The sequence below is a fragment of the Belonocnema kinseyi genome, chromosome 4, assembly GCF_010883055.1.
Source record: "Belonocnema kinseyi isolate 2016_QV_RU_SX_M_011 chromosome 4, B_treatae_v1, whole genome shotgun sequence".
Classification (NCBI taxonomy): Eukaryota; Metazoa; Arthropoda; class Insecta; order Hymenoptera; family Cynipidae; genus Belonocnema; species Belonocnema kinseyi.
In genome coordinates this window covers 87,361,149-87,386,320 of record NC_046660.1, presented here as the reverse complement: position 1 = coordinate 87,386,320, position 25,172 = coordinate 87,361,149, and the positions used below count along the sequence as shown (strand labels likewise).

Sequence of the window (25,172 nt, the reverse complement as noted above, 5' to 3'; positions counted from 1 at the left end):
GATTAAAAAAACTTGAAAAGCGATTGACCAAGTGTGTAGAGCTCCAAGGAGATTATGTTGAAAAATAAAAAAAAATTTACCCAAAAAAAATTGTTTTTATACCTCAGTTTCTCGTCGGTCTCGAACTCGAGAAGTTGTCAGACGATTCTGAGTGCTATTCTCAATAAGAACAAAGAATCCTGCTCTTTGTTACCGCATTATTAAGAAAATCAACGGTTTCTTTTTACCTTTCGAGTTTGGTTGAGGTGAGACTTATTCTCGTCCACGAGGTAGCAGAAAATTATCCTCTTGAAGCTTAGTGCAAACCCGCTAGCTTTCAAGGTATCTTGTGGATTTTTAGTCAGGTTAGGAGCCTCATTCTCTAATTGACTAAGTGAGTTTCAATTTAAAACTAAGCAAGTCCTTTATATAATTTGTTTAAATGAGGCTCATTCGCGTCCACAAGGTAACAGAAAATCATCCTCTTGAAGCTTAGACTAAACCCGCTAGCTTTCAAGGTACCTTATGGACTTTATTCAATTTGGGAGCCTCATTTTCAAAACTACACTGAGTTACACCGCTTACTTGTTCCATTTAGTATTAAATTAATCAAGCCTGTACATTACAGTCAGTTTACTGTGTTTGTAAAATAAAAGTGAATTAAAGAGTTAATGTTTGTGTATTGATTTCGATCACCGGGCCCAGCCTCAAATACTTTGTTCCAACAAGTTGAAAACTCATTTTTTTATAAATTTTGTTTTTTATACTGTAAATTTAAATTTTTCATTTTTTTTTAAATTGATAGCCTTAAATTAAAAATTCTTCTTTTGGATACAAAATTACTCCTCTTCATTGAGAATTCAAATATTTGGTTCAAAATTTGAAGTGATTTTTTCCAAATTAATTATCTGAGTTGACGATTCATTTTTTTTAGTTGAAAATTAAACATTTTCGATTAAATGGTCAAAATATCAACTATTCTATTTTTCTCTGCAAATCCATATTCTTTAATAAAATATTAACTAATTAATTAAAAGGCTTCCGTTTCCGGTACCGATCGTCAAAGAACTCTTTTGTGTCAAGTGGTGGCTTTTTGGCTTTGATTAAGGGAATAAGGGTGTGTGGATGCAGAAAGGGCAGAGAGAGCGGAGATGGAGTGTAAAGGAAGGAGGGTGAATTAAGGAAAAGGCGTGAAAGGTGAAAGTGAGTAGTTTGAAGTGAAAATTTGAAGCGTGCGTAGTTCTTCATGTTAGGATTAGGGGAAATAGTTGCTGGATAAGTGGGGAAAGAGGTAGGTGATTAAGGCGGGAAACATCACGAGACTTTGAGTAACATAGGATAGGTAGAGAATAACACAAGCATGTTTGGGCGAAATTCGGAATAATGAGGTGAAACGCAATTTGAGAAATTTAAAATGGGAGGAAAAAAGGAGAAAAATAAGAAGGGTTTGTAATAAACGAGAACGGGTTATAGAGTGGCAAGACATAGAGTTAGTAGAGCTATTAATAAATTAAGGAGAAGAGGGATAGACAAAGATTATAGGTTTGAGTTGCAAAGAATAAAAAAGGAAGAAAAATGGAGTAGGCTTGTACGGTCTAGAATGGGAGAAGGAGTGAGAGCATGCAGATATTAGATGAATGAAGAGCAGAATTTATGTAGAGTATGTGGGTGCGAATTAGTGTAATGGGCACATGTATTAGAGAGATGTATAGGAGAAGAAGAGGAATAGTTGAGGGTCGATGAGTTTGTAAGATTGATTTTGGATGGTATTGGACAGAAAGTGATATGGATGAAGAAATTGGAAGAAGTGAGGGGAAGCAAAGAAGTAGGGCAGAGCCAAACGGGAAATCCTGAAAAAGGACAGTGAATAGCAAAAATTGTTTTTAATAACGTGAAAAATGCATTTTTATGCATTTATTATTTTTAATCATGATCATTTTTATCATTTATCATTTATCAGTGATCATTTTTAATCATTGTGATTTTCATCATTTTTATCATTTTTAATAAACTATAAAATAAAAATTTCGTGTTTTTGGCTCGAGAATTATACTATTTTATAGAAAAGGCATCTATGTTATGTTGAATTTTTATCTTTTTTGTTTTTAAAAATTGGACCATTGAATTAAGAATTTAATTTTATAGGTTTAAAATTCAACTATTTGGTTTAAAATTTACCTTAGCTGTTAAAAATTGATCTCTTTCACTTAAAATCTCAACTATTTGATTATAAATGCAATTTTATGCTTAATAATTAGTCTTTTTATTTCTCTATTTAGTTGAAAATTTATCTACGTAGATTGAAAATTCAACCATGTGTGTAAAAATGCAACTATTTTGTTAAAATGCCATCTTTTTTTTATGAAGATTCAAATGCATTTTGTTCAAAATTAGTCATTTTTGTTTGAGAATTCGAAAATTTGGTTAAAAAATTATCTTGATAGGTTCTATTAGTATAAAATTGGTATTTATTAGTTAAAAGTTTTATTTTATTTTGAAATGAGAATTTTTATTTTATTGTATAATTTTGAAAACGTAAGCTATTTCAACATAAAAACTTCAATGTGTCATATTGAATTCAACACAGTACCCATGCATTTGATAAAAAAACAACACAAATTTTTACATAAAAGGGTGGGAGGATGTTCATATTTGTGAAAAGTGTTAAAAATAGTGTGACGTAGTTTTTGATCATACCCAATTTTGATAAAAAAAATTTTATTATAGTATACCGTCAATCTAGATGTATCAATTAATTTTTTCACGATGATTAATTTCTATTAATACATTGAAATTAATTATGAAAATTAAAATGTTGTGCTTAAAAACGACAATTAATAAGAATAATAACAATTTTTTAAATTGTAAACTTAACCTTTTAAAAATTCGTGTGTTGTTTAAAGTATCTAACATTATTCTACAATGATATATACTTTTTTCCTTATTATATTTAAAAAAAGGTATTTTTTTCATGTACCTTAGCGTATAAAAAATAAACCGAGATTAATTAAATGTACCTTTAAACTTTCAAAGTGTTCTTCAACAAATTTAAAATAATACTATACTTTGGTGGAAAATACAGGAATTTTTATACTTTCACGCATAATCTAAAAAGCACTTAAATCATAATGAATCATTCCAGCTGTATTTTTCATATGTACGGTAAATATTTTTGTAGAAAGGCAATAACGCCCGTCATGACTAACAATTTTTTACGGCAATTCCCTTGATTTGTATGTTCTAAAGGAAAACTAAGAATTTACGCTTATTTTGCAGATACATATATTACATAAAAAATTGGATTGCTAGAAGAAACCCGTAGATCAGTGGAACTATAATCGCCCTGTTTTTATTAAGAATATCGCGTGTGCATTTAAAAGAATGATTTAAAATAAATATTGCATCTCGCACAGTTATCTCTTTTTTTAATTTTAACTCTACTAAGACAATGATTTTTGATCATCAATCATGTGAGAGCCTGAAACTAAAAATAAATTTTATCATACAGTCAGTATAACTGTAGAGTAATCTAACAGAACATGATAAATCCCCTTCTTTGAAAAAATGAGTCACGTATGCTTTTAGCAGTCTTCGAACTCAAAGAATATGATTATTGGTCCTTTGTTTACAAAAACATATGCGTATATTTTGTACAAAAAGGTTAAATATATTATAAAAGCGGTATAAAGTTAAGCAGTGTTTTTAAAATACAGAATTTGTCTAATTTTTATAGGATTATATATCACATATATATTATGTATTATATAGAATTTTATGTTTATTTGAATTACTATCACTTTCAGAAAAAAATATTACTCCAAATTTGCATACATTATTCTTTTAGTTTTTGAAATAATATTCATGTCTCATTCAAAATAATTCAATGAATGTGTTGTTTTCTTATTAAGAATTAATCAATTCTATAATACCCCCTGAGAATACTTTTATTCCTAAATTTGTATATGAATTAATTCCCATCAAAAACATAAACATCTACCTTGCAAAAACTTAGCAGAGTACAGGGTGTTAGACTTATGGCAAAAGCGTGAAAGACGGAAGTATTATGAACATCTTATTGGTGCTGGAAATTTACAGACTTTTATTTTTGGAACATTAATTTTCTGTATTCCATAAATAAAGCAGCATGTAAACTTTTGTTATTTTCTCAAATCACCGCATTTTACTAAATTTTCGATCGAAAAATATAAAGTGGCTTGGAAATGTTTAAATAATTCAGATACGAACTAAAAATTCAGCTTGGTAATTAAATAGTCAATTTTTAAATATATAAATTGAAACTAAAAAGATACGAACACATTAAAAAATACAAAATTTATTTAGTTGCTCAGCAGCAAAATAAAAGTTTCTTATTAACTGGCAGCTTAATGAATATTAAGTAATACGCTTTATAAAAATCCGTCTGAGAAAATTATTCTTTTGCAAATTCTTATATTAAATAATTTTTTTATTGTTTCGTGAGTTTAGAAGAATCTTCAAAAATATTTTGGAGATGTTTTTTGATATATTTGAAGACTTTTTGCTGATTGAAATTAACTACAAACATAACTCATGTTCCTAGAGAATAACACAATTTTAATGCAGTAAATTCTTAAAATGCCTCACAGATGTGTTTGATTTAGAAAAAATATATTTTTGCAGCTCATCTTAAAAAGATATTTTCATCATCTGAGTATTATCTTCTTTATCTAAATAAATTTAAATAAACGAAAAGTCTAAGAATTAAAAAAATAAAATAAAAATTGTTATACAAAAAGTTATTCCTATATTCTAAGATTTTTCTGACATACAGTATGTTCTCTGAATAATTCCGCTCTGAATAGTGCCATTTCTTATCATATTTGCTCGATTGCATCCCCCACCATCGCGCTACCGCTTCGAGTGCCAGCATTTCAATCTAGTCTCTTTGAATAGTGCCACTCAAATAAATGTACGAAAATAGACTATGTACCAAATTAATGCTTTGTAGTACATGTCATGGGCACAAATCATGATCGAAGTAGCACACGTGGTGGAAGAACCCCAATTAGTGTGCGTGCCGTACGTGTGATGACGTTCTAAGGGGAGTGTACACTTATCGGATGGCAAGTTGTCGGAATTGGACTGTATAATGATTAATCCAATACTTACCAAATCAATGCTTGTAAAAATACTCGTTTTTGTCGTATCAAAATTGGAAAAAATCCAAATTTATACACTTTGTACTTGTAAGGAGAAAAAGAAAACTGATAACCGGCACTATTCAGGAAGAGCAGCCGCGAATTCGATCGCGCTTTCACGTGACAAAAATGGGGAAAGCTGAGTTCCGCGAAAAATACTCGCCTACCAAAAATTTTGATATGTCTAGAAAGTGATAAATTTAAATACATCAAATTTTTTGAGTTTCTCGCAGCTGTGTTTGATGATACATATAATACTTTGTTTATGAAGCCTAACTTGAAACGCTTTGTGGTACATCTAACGGTTGTCTAAATTTTAAAATAAGTTAAAAAATTTTCTACAAAATTTAACTTTATATATATACACACGTCAGGAAAAAATCGTCCAAGTGATTTCTATAAATAATTAAACGAAACATTAACTTAATTAATCAGGTGTCTTAAAAAATTAGTTTAGAAACAACTGTATTTGTATGATGCGAAATAAAATGTATGAAACAAATTTATCCCGATTTTTTTATCTACCTAGTTTATGTATCAGTACGATTAATGTATCATAACATAATATTTTCTTTATTCTGTAAAAGAAAGTATTCAATTTTTTTGGTTTTTAAAAGTATTCGATATTATATGTATCTATATTCAAAAACTTGCTTGTATGAAAGTCGTTAAATTATTAAAAATTATGTAACATTAACAGTTCATCATGAATGGAATCTAAACGATAGATCGCCATTAAATACACTGGTTTTGGTACCATGTGATTGACCTATGAAATTGCATGCTTCACTTCAAAGGTGAATGAATGTCTGTACAAAAACTGAATATAACACTTTTAAAGAACAAACGTTTGAAAATTTAGAACATTTCGCACAATAATCATAATTTTTGATAAAAGGTGCACTCAACTCATCGGAAAATCTCGAAAATGGTTCCTAAAAATTTTTGAAATGTATTAATTCAAGTAACAGATTTTTCTCTTCAAATCTGAACCATGTACGCAAATAAATTTTGCGTAATTGCTGAGTAACCATTAAAAATATTTTTTCGTGAATTGGAAACTTCCGCAAAAACCATTGTAACTCTTTCAAATATTTATTTTGTCGAATAATAATCATGATAGCAAATTTAGGTAGTCGACAAATCTCGTATTTTGAACTTCGCAGAAATTTCAATTTAACGGGTAAACATTAATTATGATTGCTCAACAATCAAGTGATATTTATTCCTGTCCTTAGTCCAGATTTACATTTCATTTTTAGATTTTAATTTGCCCATGATTTTATAAATTAACAAACTTTTAGGAACAATATGTACATTTTTACATAATAGCAATCTTTATTGTTATAAAAAATTATTATAAACAAATAGATTTATATGACTGCTTGAAATAAAGAAAAGTTTTTTTTCCTGCAAAGTCATTTCTTTTTATCTAAAGAATGATATCCTAATACAGTAGATTGCCATTCAACAACATGATTGGCACTGATTAGTATTGCGGAATATTTCATAATGTTAGCCCTCTATGAGCTGGAAAACAGGGTTACCCTTGCGGGTAAACATTACTATTAATCGAGAGTGAATTAACTGATATAATTCAATTTTATAAAAAAATGAATAAAACAGAGTAGGTAGCAGAAATACAACAAAGCAGGTTTTTTGGGCACTTTTCAACCTAAATGTCAAATTAATCCTTTTTTTAATCGGACTTCACAAAGCTCTTTGAATTTTAACAAGCTTTAATTTGTCTTAACTTTGGTCTTCTTCTTTTCCCGGCGACGCCATAAAGTCGTGGTGTTAATAATTCTTGGAAAAGAACATGTCCCGAGAAGGCTTGCCCGTCTATGCCACATTGTGATGGATTCTATACTTCACTTGGCAAGAGATATCCCGACATGTATATCTTTTCAGATAATCTGTAACATGTACATATTTTCGCTTCAGACACTTGAACACTCATTTACTTGTATTGGTATCAGGAATAGATCTCTGAACCATGAAATTGATCTACAATTTATAATGCCATTGTACAATAAACATGTACAATGTACATTAACTAGAGTGGCCGCTTAAGCTTCCACAAAAAATCCATGGTATTTCTAGGTCTTCCCGATAAAAAAGTACTTTTTTCTAGCTGAGACTCAAGCACTTATATTAATAATAGTTCAACAATATTTGGTTTATTCAATAATTTTAAAGAATAATTCAACATCTAAAAACTTTAATGTTAAATATATAATAGAAAAAGGATGTCCTTTCAGGAAATAAGTTGAACTTTCAACAAAGTAATTAATATCTTACCAATTAGTAGTATTTTTAGACAAAAAAGATCAACTCACAGCAAAAAACATTATAGTAAGCTTTTTAAATAAAAATAATGAACTTACAACCCAAAAATAATACTTTCCAGCCAAAATAGAACATTTTTCCAACAAAAAATAAGTTTTTAAACTATATGAGCGAATTTTCTATCCAGAAAGATGAATGTTCGACAAAAGAGTTGAATTTTCGACCTAAACGGATGATTCTTTAACAAAATAGTTAAACTTTGAATTTAAAATATAATAGTAAACTTTTTAAATATTAGAAAATAAACTTTTAATAAAAAAAGATTACTTACATACATCACTCACATACAGGATGGACACACTGGGGCTTACATACATGGCGAATCGAAAGCTACCCGAATTGCACAATAGCAGGGGAGAAGCCATTATACAGGTGTATTTTCATATTTCGCGCCTTTAAAGTTGCATTCGGATCAGCCATTCGGTCAAGTCCGTGCATCTTCGAATCAAGTTTATCAAAGTTTCCATGGTTGCGTTCGAAACTTCAAATGGATACAAGTGTCGAAACAATATAGGTTATGTTACATTGTAATTACAAATAATAAAAGTGTTTAAATAATTATGAAATGAGACATGTGAACTGAGAAGCAACCGTCAATTTTTTTCTGTGCTAATAATATTATGGAATGTCTGCTGAGTGACAAATACTATAAAATAGTAATAATATTCTGCGCTTCCAGTGGGCGAAGAGTGAATTGTGTTTACCCCTTAGTTACGGCATAAAAAAGGGTATGTTATGAATAGACAGGATATGTTTCAAATATAGTGAATGGAATATTATACGCGTAAACTTTAAATTGACATGATCTACATTTACTTACAGCGATTAGGGCAAACAGGTGAATTTGATCATTACCTCGAAATAATGGCAGATCGGCCCGGCATGTTTATTATACTTTCGATTGATTCTTCTTTACCAATGAAATGTTTGGTGGTTTTGTATGTTTATCACTGAAAGTATCGGCAGTAATAATTTAAATAATAATTACTTATTAATAATTTAATAATCATTACTTATTAATCATTTTAATAAGTTAAACATTATTTCTGAATTTAAAATTTGATTACCATTGTTTTTTACACAGATTGATCAGAAAATAGAGATAGGATTGGTGCATTTTGATCAATATTGTTGAAAAATCGTTATATCTGGACCTTATCCCAAGCCTGGGGATTGATCAGCTTAACATTAATTATCTAAGTCATTTGAATGGTATAGGCGTATCAAAAAGATATCTCGAAGCAATTTAACTTTCCCGAATTTTAATTGATACAATTTTTAGGGATTTTTTGTTATTTTAGAAGATGTTTTCTCTACCTCATCTCAAAATTTGGTTTGATCAACCAATAAAATAAACTAAACACTTGTTTAGTTAGTTTAGTTTAGTTAGTTAGCTTAGTTAGTAGGTAGTTGATTAGTTTAGTTAGTTTAGTTAGTTTTTATTACTAATACAATCCTATCACCAACAAGTGTTCAATTTATTTTATTGGTTGATAAAACCACATTTTGAGATGAGGTCCGGAGAAAATTTTTTTGAAAATAAAAATGTCCCGATAAACTTTATTAATTTTAATCCGGGCTAGTCAAATTGCTTCGCGATTTTTTTTACACCGATACCCTCACAATTACTTAAAATTGATTTTAGGGGCTGATAAAATGCCAGTTAAAATTTGGGCTTGTTAAATTGCTTCAAGATTTTTTTTGATACACCGATAGGATCGAAATTACTTACATTGATTTTAGATGCTGATCAAATGTCAATTGGGAAATCAGATCCAGATATAGCAATTTCGAAAATAGAATAATTAAAAAAATGGAATGTAAATATCGGCCTAAAAGGTCGCTTCCAGATTTATTACTGGTACAATCCTATCACCAATAAGTGTTTAGTTTATTTTATTGGTTGATGAAACCAAATTTTGAAATGAGGTCCAGAGAAAACATTTTCTAAAATAAAAAAATCCCTAAAAATTGTATCAATTAAAATTCGGGAAAGTTAAATTGCTTCGAGATATCTTTTTGATACGCCTATACCATCTAAATGAATCAGATAATTAATTTTAGGCTGATCAATCCCCAGTCTTGGGATAATATCCAGATATAACGATTTTTCAACAATGTTGATTAAAATGCACTAATTCTATCTGCATTTCCTGATGTGTATTTCTCCTAGGAACAATCTGTGTAAAAAACAATGGTAATCAAATTTTAAATTCAGAAATAATGTTCAACTTATTAAAATGATTAATAAGTAATGATTATTAAATTATTAATAAGTAATTATTATTTAAATTATTACTGCCGATACTTTCAGTGATAAACATACAAAACCACCAAACATTTCTTTGGTAAAGAAGAATCAATCGAAAGTATAATAAACATGCCGGGCCGATCTGTCATTATTTCGAGTTTATGATCAGATTCACCTGTTTTCCCTGATCGCTGTAAGTAAATGTAGATCATGTCAATTTAAAGTTTACGCGTATAATATTCCATTCACTATATTTGAAACATATCCTGTCTATTCATAACATACCTGTTTTTATGCCGTAACTAAGCGGTAAACACAATTCACTCTTCGCCCACTGGAAGCGCAGAATATTATTACTATTTTAAAGTATTTGTCACTCAGCAGACATTCCATAATTTTATTGGCACAGAAAAAAAATTGACGTTTACTTCTCAGTTCACATGTCTTATTTCATTATTAATTAAACACTTTTATTATTTGTAATTACTATGTAATATAACCTATATTGTTTTGACACTTGTATCCATTTGAAGTTTCGATCGCAACCATGGAAACTATGATAAACTTGATTCGAAGATGCACGGACTTGACCGAATAGCCGATGCAAATGCAACTTTAAAGGCGCGAAATATGAAAATACCCTTGTATAATGGATTCTGCCCTGCTATTGTGCAATTCGGGTAGCATTCGATTCGCCATGTATGTAAGCCCCAGCGTGCCCACCCTGTATAATAGTAGACTTTTCAATAAAAAATGCACTGGAGGCTGGATTTAATTACTCCTTTTGGCGTTGCTTGAAGTTACCTTGGAAATAAATCCAACCCATCCAAACGTAAACATTCAGTGGCGTGTAAACCGTTTTCTAATATTACGCAATTTACGCGCGTGAGTGCCCACGCACTGCTCTTTTCCCCAGCGGTTGCACCCACAAACAATAAATTTATATTATTTTCTTCGTCTTAACAGTTCGATGTTGCGTAGTGGACACGAAAAGTTCTACTGATCAACTCAGGTCAAAAAATATGAACGTTGCTCTTACTGATAAGGGTTATACACGTATACATCTCTAATTTCCATGCTATTACTCCAACACAAGTTCATTTTTAAAATAAATATATACAACATGCATCAAGTTCACATTAAAATTAAACTATACAATAAGGACGTTTACTATGTAGTCATAGGGAATATGATTATATAAACACTAGCATACAATGCAACCCGGTTTGCATTTGTATAATGCAAAAAAGTACTATACAGGCGATTTTAATTCGGTTTCCGAATCTCCCGCGCTCGAGATCTTGCACCGATTGGTCAAAGGCTTCGAGACTCAGAAGACGTACGCAAAATATACGTATAACCAAATTCTGAAAAAAGGTTATGTTCTCCAGGATTCACCGCGCATTTTAAATAAATAATTAGTTACGAATTAAAAACAATGTAACACAATATTAGAATGTGTTCACAAAAATTCTCGGGGCGTGGTTTCTTTAGGAAATTTTTCTTTAATCTTTGTTTGCGAAATTTTTTTGTGAAATTGTTATGAAATATTTGAAATCCGATAAACACGCCTTTATAAAATGTTCAAAATCCTTTTAAACATTTTAAAATCTTTGAATTATTTTGAAATCTTTATTAATGTTTTGTAATATGATATATACTCAACAACCGAGTAGTGAAACTTGAAAATTCTGTTATATGGCCATGGCTCATTCTGATAGACCTTTTTATTCTAGACGTCGACAGTGCGCACGTGCCGAAATTTTACGTCATTTCCGTATTTGCCGAACAGTTTTGTATCGAAATGTATGGAAAATATTGTTAATGAAAACCAAACTAAAAAATTAATTTCTAAATAACAGAGATTTTTAAGGTAGAATATTTTAAAGTCTATTGCAAAAAAACGGTGAAAAACGTGCAAAGAGTGCGGTGACCAAGGCCATTATTTGAATTTGTTTGCACCTGTCATCTTCTAAAAAATGCTTTTAAAAATTCGGCGAAACTCACGGAAGATGATGCTCCAGGTGTGAAATTAGTGCACGAATCAGTAGAAGAACACAGTATTGAGCAGCTGAAACGATGTTCTAAACATATAAAACCACTATAAAAGGAAAAAAACGCGATTGAGTGGAAAGGTTAGTTGAGGTTTTATATGGCAGGTAAAAATACTTAATTTTATACAAGATTTTTATACATTTGATACAAGCAGTTCAGAACTTTGTTTAAGTAAATATTTAATATTCATACAAATATAAAATAACAAAATATTATATTTTCTACTTCTCTTTTTCAGGTTTAGACAATAAAAAGCCATTTGTTAGTGATTTCTTGGTATAAGGAATGTACTAATAAATTTTCCTCCTTTCATATAAACTGGTTATAAATACATAAATATAATAGTTTTGCGTTCTCAAGTGAAAGTATTAAATAGATTTTATTTTTATCAAAAAATGTAGGAGGTTCGAAACCCCGATAACAATGCTTCATTTAATATGTAAGCAAATTTTAGCAAAGAAAATAAATATTAATACCTGCCAAACACAACCTCAACTAACCTTTCTACTGAATGACTTTTTTTCCTTTTAAAGATCGTTTCCTATATTTTATTCATCGCTTAAGCTATTTAACACTGCGCTCTTTCATCGATTTGCGCACTAATTTTTCTCTTATAACATCATCTTCCGTGATTTTTTCCGGATTTTTAAACATTTTTTTGAAGACGACAGATGTGAACAAATGTAAATAATGGGCTTGCTCGCCACACTTTTCGCACTTTTTTCGCAGTTGTTTCTCTGAATATACTTAAAAATTTGTTGTATTTAAACTCTGATTTATCTACGCATTTATTTTTGGTTGTTATTTTTATTTACAATATTTTCCATGAATTGCGACACGAAACTTCTCAAAAAATACCGAAATGACGTAGAATCCTAACACGTGCGCACTGTCGACGTCTAGAATAAACAGGTCTATTCTGAAGCTGAATTAATATTAAATATTTCAGCTAATAATTTTTATAATTTCTAAGTCAAATATCACAAAAAATGTATACTTTAACATTCTATAGTAGCGGAGATGAAATTTTCAAGGTCGCTCAACATCCACCTTATAAGAATAATTCGCCGCTTCTTACCTCTCATCATTTGAATCTCAGATTCATCGTTGCAATTTTTATAATCATACGGATTACAATTTTCGTTGCAGTTAGACAAAAGCGTTTAATTCCCATTTTTTATTTAATAAGTAAAACAACAGATTTTATCACCAATTAATTACGTACAACTTGCAGATATTCACTTTATTTAATTAATTAAGATCGAAGTACAAAACGATTTTGACACTTGTCAAACGTCAAATGTCACTCGCGTACCGTTACATTAGTCAAAACCAACGTTGTGTTACATTTTTTTTAAATTCGTAACTAATTATTTATTTGAAATGCGTGGTGAATCTTGGGGAACATGACCTTTTTTCAGAATTTGGTTATACGTATATTTCGCGCACGTCTTCTGAGTTTCGAATTCTTTGACCAATCGGCGCAAGATCTCTAGCGCGGGAGATTTGGAAACCAAATTAAAATCGCCTATATAGTACTTTTTTGCATTACGCAAATGTAAGACGGGTTGCATTGTATGGCAGAGTATATAATTATATTCCCTATGACTACATAGTAAACGTCCTTACTGTATATACAAAAGATCATATTTCAGATAAGGACTAGAACAGCGGTCGCGCTACGAACAATGCATCCATTGACGTAGGCGGCGGAATGGTCTCTTCCCGTTAAAACTCCTGTAGAAACGAAGTATTGTAAATATTCTTTCAAAAATTTAACAGTATATTCTTAAAAGATTATACTTTCGAATTATCAAAAAAAAAATCAATCGATTCTTTGACAATTCTAGAACACCAGGACCCCTTCATGTATTAACTCATCTAGAAACGTAGAATAGTATTAAGATTCCATTTTTCTATGTATATTTTCAGTAAATAAATACTAATTAGAGAAACCTCTCTACGGACATCCGCGATATGTGCCGTCTCGCTAAAGCCGGATGCTAACACTTTCGAACGGTGAATGAAGCATTCGGCCGCTCTACTCCAGACGCCAACCCCATTTCCATAAAATCGGCGAGGTGCATTCGATTTTTTTTATTCTTATATAAAATGATCTCCTGATTCCAAAACTGTGTAGCAAAGCTCAGGAAAATGTGCTGTTCTAGAGATATTTGCAATTAATTATTTTTTTATAAGCGTTTGATTGAACATTTAAATTTTTTTATTTTTGAAATTATTTTCTCCTCTTGTTAGACAAGCTCATGAGAAACAACAGTTGTTTAGGCGTTTTTTCGCTCCGACGAATATTTATTGCACAAAATTAATTAATGCAATTTTGTAACGAACACTGTTCCTCTAATGTAAATAATTTGAAAGATAACAGAGCTTTTGTTATAAGTCATTTTATCACGTTACAAGAAATAGTCATCTTTCATTGACAGAATTACTATTAGAGGCAAAAATTTTTTAAGAGACTATAGTCACATACTTGGGAAATAAAAGTTTATCCGAAATGATCATTAAATTTTTTTAATTTATGCAAATTAGCATGATTGTATAATTTCAGTTTGAGTTCATGTAATTTTTCACAAAAAAGAGATAGAGGTGTGAAAATTGGTGAACTTATTCTTTGAAGCAGTACTAATATGGTGGTATAAATGAAAATTGCACAATTTAAATATATGGACTCACAGAATTGCTTAAATTTTGAGCGCCCATCTCTTCTTCTGCTTGTGGTGGAAAAACGGGATAAAATCTGGAAATTTTCAAAAATTACTACGAATTCAGCCACATAAATTAACTTATTGTTTTTTTTTATTCCTTAAAAAGTTATTAAATAAATTATTTTCTGGAGGATGACAATAGGCCTACTAATACCGCAGTAAAATTGGCAGCAGGCCGAGTCACGCACATGGCAGGTAGCCCCTAGACCCAAAGGCGTAGGGGCCGTAGATCCTATGCAGGGAAAAAGCTTTTAGTCATGAGGATTAATTTTTCAATTCATTAATTTTCAATGCCTCTCGTGAGGAAGATGAAAAATAGGTTGGTCACAAAACTGTTTTTACATAATGCTTATGAAAATGTAACTTTCAAGGTAGCTGCCGTAAAGACAAACGATCTCGAACAAATACTTTTTTAGTTTAAAAATTTTTTTAGTTGCCTCCTTTAACAATTGCACTCTTTATTTACTAATACAATCGCCCTTTGCAAATATTAGTACTATAGGTGGTTATGAAATTATTATGTTATTAAAAGTTATCATATAAATATAAATTACAAATAATGCACACACTTTTAACCATTGTTTAGATAATTATAAAGTGAACTATAAGCAATGAATAAAATCACAAAGTTGACAATGAAACATTCAAAATAATAACAGTTCTTTAAAAAGTTGTATTTTGGTAAATATTAATTTTTTGAGAAAGAAAATGATTAGTTTTTGCATTGTCGAAAGCTGTGATACAGCTTCAGTGTGCCCCCGCAACCCTTGCATAGCATTTACGGCCCCTACGCCTTTGGGTCTAGGGTCTACCTGCCACGTGCACGCCTCGGCCAGCTGCCAAGTTTATTGCGGTACTAATAGGCCTATTGTCATATGACTGAATTCGTCCTAATTTTTGAAAATTTTCAGATTTTATTCCGTCTTTCTACCACAAGCAGAAGCAGAGATGGGTATTCAAAATTTGAGCAATTGTGTGGGTCCTTATATTTAAATTGTGCAATTTTCGTGTATACCACCATATTAGTACTGCTTTAAAAAATAAGTGCACCAAATTTCACACCTTCATCTCTTTTTTGGAAAAATTACATCAACTCAAAGTGAAAAATTAAATAATCATCCCAATTTGCATAAACTTAAACAATTTAATGATCATTTCGGATAAACTATTATTTATCAAGTATGTGAGTATAGTTTATTGCAGAAATTTGCACTCTAATAGTAATGTGTAATAAATATTCGTCGGAGCGAAAAAAAGTCGAAACAACTATTGTTTCTCATGATTATGTCTAACAAGAGGAGAAAAAAATTTCAAATTTTAAACGTTTAATCAAACGTTTATAAAAAAAAATTAATTGCGAATATCTCGATAATGGCACATTTGCCAGAGTTCTGCTACACAGTTTTGGAATCAAGAGATCATTTTACATAAGAAACAAAAATAATTAAATAGACCTCGCCTATCTGACGGACATGGGATTGTCGTTTGGACTATCCAGCGGGTGTTATACGAGTTTTCAATATAGGCTGATCTCTCTCCACGGCACACGCTAGGTGTGTGTATCCATGATAGATAGATAAATTCTGGTACATCAGACGCATTGAGTTGATTGTTCAAAAACTTTGCGCTCTGTGACACCATCTCACAGAGCAGGAACCCTGTCTCCTGCGTAGCAGGAAGTGCAGCCCTAGAAAATAAGCCATCACCAAGATGGATACGTAAGAAACAAAAAGCGAATTCTCCATCTACACTTTAAAGGGCAAAAAGCCAAATCTCGCTGAGGAACCAGTTAACGCTTCGAATAGCGTTTACAGTGGCTAATCCTCGGCCACCAGAATTAAAGAAAGCAATAGGACTTCAAGAACGTCAGTCGTCAGTAGATCAGTATTAACTCATAATTTCCCGCAGATAAAAATTAAAAAGCTGCCCCTCAAAATTCCAATACAACTATAGGACCAGGAAAAATACCCCCAATCAATGCTATCGTAGGTGAGGGAAATAACCTCTATACAGTCCTCCAAAAATTATTAAAAGAGTCTACGCACCATAAACCCGTAGTGTACAGTCTTGGTTTAGACATCTATTCTGTTCGCGTATCTTATATCGAAGATTATCGCAGAATCATCTCAAATTTAAACTCTGTTCTCTCCGAACTCAATGAGGAAGGATTTAAAATTACGTCGGTTCCTCGTATGAGAAACAGACTATCTAAGAAAGCCTCACCAATGCTTACCAATGCACAGTTCTTCAAGTGTCAAAGATTCCACCATGCCCCTGACATGTGCCACGCTGCTTCACGATGAGCGAAGTGCAGGGGTGCGCATCAAAAGTTCTACGTGCAAAAATATACGTCAAACACCGGCCACTTGCGCTAACTGTGCTGGGGACCACCCCGTTAATTAAAGAGGTTGCTCTGCTTTTAAAAAAGCATCCAAAAAACCCGCTATTCAAAAATCAAAAACAGAACATTTTCACAAGGGAAATGGTCCCAATAAACCAACTAAAGGCATCACACTAAAAGAAAATTCTACAAGCAAACACAGCCCTCTAGACAGTGTCCCGAGCTAAGGCACCAATCGCTAAGAAAATTCATGCCCTTCAGGATAAAACTATTCCCGAACCCACACACAATAAAAACATACCCTCTCAAGTTACCAGAATAAATTTGGGGAATCTCTTAGAAAAAGCAACAACCTTAAGCACAGACATAATGGGGGAAGGAGGAATTAACATTAACAAAGCAATAAATTCAGCTTGCTATCGAAAATGGCCACCTTCAATAATAACACTTTAAAAATAATTTTTTGGAATGCTCAGGGTATTTAAAAAAAAAGACATGAATTAGTCACATTCCTCTGCAAAAATAACATTACCGTTTGCTTGCTCAGTGAAACTTTACTATGCGAATCCCTACGCGTTAATCTAGTTCGGCGCTATAAATTATACAGAAATAACACAAATAGAGGTACAGCGATCTTAATTCAAGAAAATATTAATCACCATGAACTAATAATTCCTGAACTTGAAGCCCTCGAAACTACTGCCATGCAAATAAAAATTCACGGGAATCCATATGCTATTGTCTCGCTCTATCAGACTCCCCTTCGCGAATTTCTAAAAAATTACTACAGAAAAATATTCAAACTTGCACCCTCGGTAATTTCTGCAGGTGACCTAAATGCTAAACACTTAGTCTGGGATAGCAGAACAACTAACAAAATCGGTAAACAATTATTTAAATTTATTAATCATAAAAATCTCTCAATCTCAGCACCAGACTCCCAAACTTTTTTCCCTCACATCACGAATCATAAATCTGACCTTATTGACTTTGCAATTTCCAAAAGTAACTTTTAAAAACACGAAATTTTTACCATAGATGAGCTTCATTCAGATCATCGTCCAGTCCTTTTAAGTCTTTGCACCAAATGTGAAAAAGCCCCTGTCGCGCCTCGTTATAATTTTGCCTCAAACTACCATTAAAAAATACGATCCACCTCTCAGCCCCGAGATTGAAGCCCTTATCCACACTCGCAATAAACTCTGCCGTACACACCCAAAAACCAAAAGCTGTCCTTAAAAACATCATTAACCACCTTCGGAAAACTATAGCAATTAAAGTTTGAGAGCACAGATGCAAAAATTAGATTTAATTTCAAACTTAATCCTCAAAAAAATTCCGATTTCTTGCCTGACCCTCTTCGCTAGTATCTTTAATGCCTGTATTCAACTAAGCTACTTTCCTAACTCATGGAAAATAGCTCACATATTAGTTTTTCAGAAAGAAGGCAAGGATCCATATCATCCTACCAGCTATAGGCTCATTAGTCTTCTTGATACAATGAGCAAAATCTTTAAATAAATAATACTCACTCACCTAAACTATCAATTCAAGGAAAACAGCATCCCTAAATCACAATAATCTGGTTTTAGAAAAGATCACTCTACGTAGAACATAATTCTCAAGTTTACCGAAGTCAATAGCTTAAATTTCAATCGAAGAAAACACACTGGAGCTGTTTTCCTCAATGTAGAAAAAGATTTTAATAGTGTCTAGCATGTGGGACTGCTCAGAAAATTAATAAATTACAATTTCCCAAGAGGACTCATCCTCTTCATAAACTGTTATCTTTATAAAAGAAAATTCTCAGTCAAAATAGAACAGACACTTTCAAATGAGAAACCCATCCGAGCGGGTGTGTCCCAAAGCAGCATCTCAGGTCCGGTATTATTATCTACGTGAACGACATTTCTGAGGTCCCTTACGTGACGATTTTATTATATGCAGACGACACCACACAATTCACTTCCTCTTAGTCAGTTCCGATAATCTTAAAATTATTTTAAAAAGCCCTTAAAATCTATGCGGCATGGGCTCAGCTTTGAAAAATAAAAATTAAAGTAGCAAAGTCAGAATCAATTCTTTTCTCAGTCAGAAAGCTTGTCAAAATAGATTCACCAAAATGTTTAATGAACAAATAGAATGGAAAAATTCCGCAAAATACCGAGGAGGTAAGCTCCATAAACGTCTTAATTGGAAGCTGCATATCAATGAAACTAAACGGTAAGCTCTCGGGCTTATTTTGCGTTTAAGACCTATTATTAATAGACACTCGAGTCTTAAATCTGAATATGGAATCCTAGTTTACATTTCAGAGTATATCAAAGAAACCGCCACTTCTATGAATCAGCATCATTATCACCTTATAAACATATCTCCTCTCTCGGGAAATATGATTTTGATCCTCTTCACAAGCACGCGATGCCAAAAGACTTACTCATAGCATAAGTCTAATAACGAATTTCATTCTTCGACCCCTCTACCCCTAAGTTATTTTAATTAAGTGTAAATTCTAGATTATCTTATTCATAACCTTCAATCTTCTTGAGTGGTTAAACCCAGAAATCGATTTCCTTACGACAGCAGTAGCTAGCCAAGGTGAATAAAATTAAGTTTCCGTTGTCAAACCATCTTAGGGAAAAACTTGGTTAGGCCGTGAATAACTACACGTGACTTGGTTGCGTCTCCGTTGAAAACCAGATTCGAGAAACGGCTAGTCACCAGCCGAACTCTCTAACACTAGTTACAACATTGCGAGGTTTTGCCAAATTTCGTTTCTCATGGATGCCACGATTCTAAACTATACAAGAAACTGAAAGAAACTAACATACCAATACGATAATAATAAAACCACCTACCCTTTTTCAGGGTCACTAATTTATTGAATAAATAACAAAATTCCATTTGTCTTCAAACATGATTTATACATGCTTCTAGCGGTAAAGATGTATTCTAATCGACATGCAACAGAATGTGGCTCTCAGCATATTGTAGCTGCGCACGGTGTGCCTGAGCATGGGTTTAATGGAAAAAAAATTCACCACAGGTATTTCAACGGAAATCGATTATTATATTAAAATGAAGAATCTGTGCCAAATATCAACAATTTTCGCCAGGCCATTTCGAAAAAAGAGCGTTTGAAATTTTAAAATATCAAATTGTCAAATTTAAGTAATTTACTAGAAAAATTATATTTATTGTATTCATTTAAGTATTAGTATCGTTTCATGTTCGTATAATTATATTAAAATACACATAATGTTACTATATTACTAATTTTTTAAAATAAATTTGTTTAAAAACTAAATAATTATAAAATGATGACGAAATAATCTAATTATATGCGCATTCATTTTAAAAATAGTTTTTTAAATTAAATTTAACAGTAAGAAGTATTTTACAGTGAGTATTATTATATATATCTTGTACAAAATATATCCATTAATTTAACACAATTATATTTAATTATTTATAAAAATTTATAAAAACAAATAAATTTCATTTTTCTATGTCTATTATTGAATTTCAAACGTGACGGGAAATGTATTCTCGAACTGCTTTTAAGAAATTCTCAGGATACTTAGCATTTTTATATAGCTACTTTATATTTAGCCCAAGTTGTTTGGAAATTGGCATGAACAGATTCTATACACTGCTCACTAAAAATCCTAGGGCTTTGCCTGTTCTGCGACAGAAATGCAATACATGAAAGAACACTGCATGAACTTTTGGAGTAATAGATATTTCCACGTTACAGTAGCTTTCTTGAAATGCATAAATATATTTTTTAAAGTTTGCTTTTAAATCTTGAGAAAAACAAGAATCTACAACCTCGATTACGGAGATTCCTGAAAACAAGGCTTTCGAAATTCCATGGAAGATATAGATGTCTTAATTAATAAGCTTTCTCAATTTAATGTCTGAAATATAACTTCTTTGGATCTTGGAGGAAGACAAAGCGAGCATAATCATCGTTCTTATTGAGAAAATTCACGACCTTGCAATCTCGCAAAATTAACTCTTCAGGTAGATGGAAATTACAAATCTAAATTTCCTTTTTTTTACTTTCTAACGGAAAACGGTATTTCTATTAATGGTAGACGTCTCGGGAGGGCAACACTTATAGTCAACCAATGTTCGGCAGCTAAGTTATGAGGCCTCAAATTAAATTTTAATTTTATGTATTTTCTTTTCTTTTCATTTTACTTTTCAAATTTGGTCTAAAATACGTAAAACTCTCATGAGTATGTACACTGGGAAAATAAAATTTGATTCTATTCTAGAGTCAAAAGAATCAAAATAAGGAATCTCTTTTAGTTTTTGATTATTCAAAGAATTGTAATATTTGCATTGTCTAATGTAAAGTTGTCTCCCTCATTAGGAAAAATTTATTATAATTTTTAATATTTATAAAGTTGGCGCATCTTTACGATTTTTTAACTTTCTTCTGAGACGATAAACGTTTGTTTGGGGCAGCAACTCAAGGGAATGTATAACAAAATGTGTTTCTTTTTACATACGTGATATAAGGAAAATAGCACTGTAAAAGGCAACCATTTCAGGTCTCCTTTCAAGAATTTCCTAAAATGAGACTTGGAAAAAACAATCCCGAGTGGTACTATATTAATACTATTCGTATCGGAAAGAAGAGCACTCGCGAGATATCGGAGGGTCATTCCATTTTATTTCCTCTAAGACGGTTGCTGCCTACTTTTTACAATGCTTGATACTTAATTATAATCCTAAATGCTACTATCTGAATTTTAATTGAATCAAATCAAATGTATTGAAAATCTTCAAACTCTTGTTAAATAATCCGCAAAAGTAACTTTATAACATAGGCCTTTTTTAGATGAAACAACTATATTTATCCTTAAAATGGTCACAAATATTGTTTAGAACGAATCAATTACATCACATTCTTAACTAGATAAAACAATGATATTATGTATGACTGAAAACAAAATGGTTGGAAAACTCAATAAAACGCTTTTTAACTAGGTACAATTTTGACAAATACTTTAGATTTATAATTGATTTCACAGTCTACGGTAAAATTATGAAGATTAAATAGGCCTGCATTCGGTGAGAAAATTCGAGTCCTATGGATTTGACCTTAAAAAAGTAAGTAAAGAAAAATAGTAGCTCAATTAATAACACCGGCACACAAAAAAAGTATTCTGTCCGACACACTACACTAGCATATCTATATTTTTGGGGTCACTGAATTCGAATCCCGTGTCCAAGTAACCAAGTTGGCTCGTAGTTTTCAGAAAAACGAAAAAATAGACGTAAAATCGACAAAAAACAGCGATTTATCAGGTATATTTTTGCAAAAAAAAATATGTTTTCTCGCCTGGTGGACTTAACCAACATATTTATATGTCTTCTGGGTTGCTGAATTCGAATCTGAGGTTCAAATAACCAATTTGGCTCATACTTTTTCGAAAATCGCAAAAATAGACGTAAAATCGGCGAATACAGCGATTTTTCTTGTATACTTTTGCAAAAATAAAATTTTAATGCCCCGTGGTCTAAATAAGCATATCCTTATGTTTTTTGGATCGTTGAATCCGAATCCGGGATCAAAGAAACCCAGTTGGCTCATATTTGATCGAAAAATGCAAAAATAGAGGTAAAGTCGACGAAAACCTTTAAACCTTTACCTTCCTCGACTGTGATTGTCGTTCACTGTAGATTTCCTTTGCGTCTCACGTTTCGGGATATTTAAATTGCGTTAGTCTCCTCGCATGGCAATAGCAGGATTTTTTGTAAATAAGTTTATTTACTTTTAGCGTTACCTAGTAACAACGACGTGGACGTAGTAAATTCTGTTCCCTTTGGGGTGCTTTATTACCGTGAGTCCCCTTGCCTCTCACGCTTACAGGGTTCTTTTATTTTTTATTTTTCTTTATAACGCTTGTATCGAACCCTTTTGTCCTCAAAAGACTTACGTAGTGGGTTTTGCTTTCGTTTGGTACCTTGAATGACTTGATCTCGTTTTAAACTCCAACAATAGTCAGCCATCATGTTGATACACCAACATCCCTGATATCGCCTCTCCATCTCTGTTATATCCTGGTGGAAACGTTCGCCTTGGTCTACACTAAAGTCTCCCAGGTTGTCTGGAAACTTATTTATATGCGAATAAAGAATATGTAGCTTCAAATTCATAAGGAATCCTAGTTTACCAAAGTTTGTTACAATTTTTGAAATCACATTTTGATAGTCTGGACTTTTCTTGTTTTCAATTTTTCTTCGGAAAGTTGTGGAAATTGATCTTCCAAATACGCATAGCAATCGCCATCCTTGTCCAGCGCTATACAAATTGTTTCATAACACCCAGCTTTATATGAAGGGGTGGAATCAAAACTTCTTTTGGGTCAACTAGAGGATCTTCAATTATATTTTTTTGTCCTTGCTCAAACGATGTTCTTTTTGGCCATCTTATTTTTTTGTGATGACGAACGCGATCTCGACTGTCCCATAAGCACAAGTAACAAGGTGTTTTTGTATACCCTGATTGTTGTCCTAAAACGATTCCAAGAATTTTGAGATCCCCGCAAATTTTCCACTTATAAGTTGAGTAATTGATTTTTTCCAGGACAAATTTTAAGCTCCAGACAACTTGGGAAACTTTAGTTAAGAGTAAGGCGAACTTTTCCACCAGGATATAAAAGGGATGGAGAGGCGATATCAGGTATGTTGGAACATCAACATGATGGCTGACTACTGTTGGAGTTTGAAACGAGATCAAGTCAATCAAGGTATCAAACGAAAGCGAAACCCACTACGTAGGTCTTTTGAAGACAAAAGCGTTCGATACAAGTGATATAAAGAAAAAAATAAAAGAACCCTATAAACATGAGAGGTAACGCGAAAAGCAAATCAAACTTATTTACAAAAGATCCTACTATTGTCATGCAAGGAGACTAACGCAAATTAAAAACTCCGAAACGTGAGACGCAGAGGGAATCTACAGTGAACGACAATCCCAGTCAAGGAAGGTAAAGGTTTAAAGGTTTTCGTCGATCTTATTTCTACTTTTGCGTTTTTTGATCAAATATGAGCCAACTGGGTTTTTTGAACCCTGGATTCAGAATCAGCGACCTCAAAAACATAAGGATATGCTGATTTAGACCACCGTGCTGGAAAATTTATTTGTTGCAAAAGTATACAAGAAAAATCGCTGTATTCGCCGATTTCACGTCTATTTTTGCGATTTTCGAAATAGTTTGAGCCAAATTGGTTATCTGGACCTCAGATTCGAATTTAGCGACCCTAAAGACATATAAATATGTTGGTTAAATCCACCGGGCGAGAAAAGATATTTTTTTTGCAAAAATATACCTGAAAAATCGCTGTTTTTGTCGATTTTACGTCTTTTTTTTCGTTTTTCAGATAAATACGAGCCAACTTGGTTATTTGGATACCGGATTCGAATTCAGCGACCCCAAAAACATATAGATATGCTAGTGTAGTCTGTCGGACAGACCACTTTTTTTGTGTGCCGGTGTAAACGATCATTCAAAAGGTCGAAATGTTGTACGTTAATGAAATTGAAACGAATATGCCAGAAATAATTGTATAGCTTACTAACTCGAAAATCGGACAAAAGGTAAGCAAATTAGACAGCTCTTAACTTTAAACATTTCTCAACAAATTGTCGTTGAAAAATTTTCAGAATATACATACATAAATAAAACCTCTACTACCTACAGTTGTAATGAAGATAATTAAGTACTTTGAATTGAAGGTAGTTAGTTGAACTATTTGTAATTATTTACAATTCAAAATAAGCATTTGCTTCTTTTCCTCTTCTTTAAATTACGTTAAAGTCAGAGGAATCGAATTTAATATTGATAACACTATGCTCCAATTTTTTAAAAATGTGTATATTACGTGCCGCTATATTTTTGCAATACATTTGAGCCTGCTGAACTTGGAATTTGCATTGAAAATTTGTTTGTATGCACTGCAGGCCAAAATGTATTAGAAAATGGAACCGCACTAAATGTACTAAATGACTGTAAACTAGTTTTATAGTAGAAATAAGTGGAAACTTTTCCAAAACTTAGATGCAGATTTATATGAACTCAAAAACAGGATTTCTCCTGTCAAAAAAAACCTGCCTAAAATGATGAATTAAAAATAGAAGTCTACTTATTACAGTGGCAAACTTTTTTTCGTACGCATATACGAGGGTGGATTGATAAGTTTCCGGCCTGACCAAGAAAAACAACGTTTTTAAGAATTTTTTTTTTTATTTCTCAACATAATCTCCTCCAAGGCTG

General features: G+C 31.9%; 1 protein-coding gene across 1 annotated transcript in view; it reads right to left on the bottom strand.

Annotated features, from left to right (window-relative positions):
* The window catches only part of LOC117171736 (probable chitinase 2), a 149,456-nt gene that overhangs the window by 37,903 nt on the left and 86,381 nt on the right, over positions 1-25,172 (bottom strand). The window lies entirely within an intron of this gene.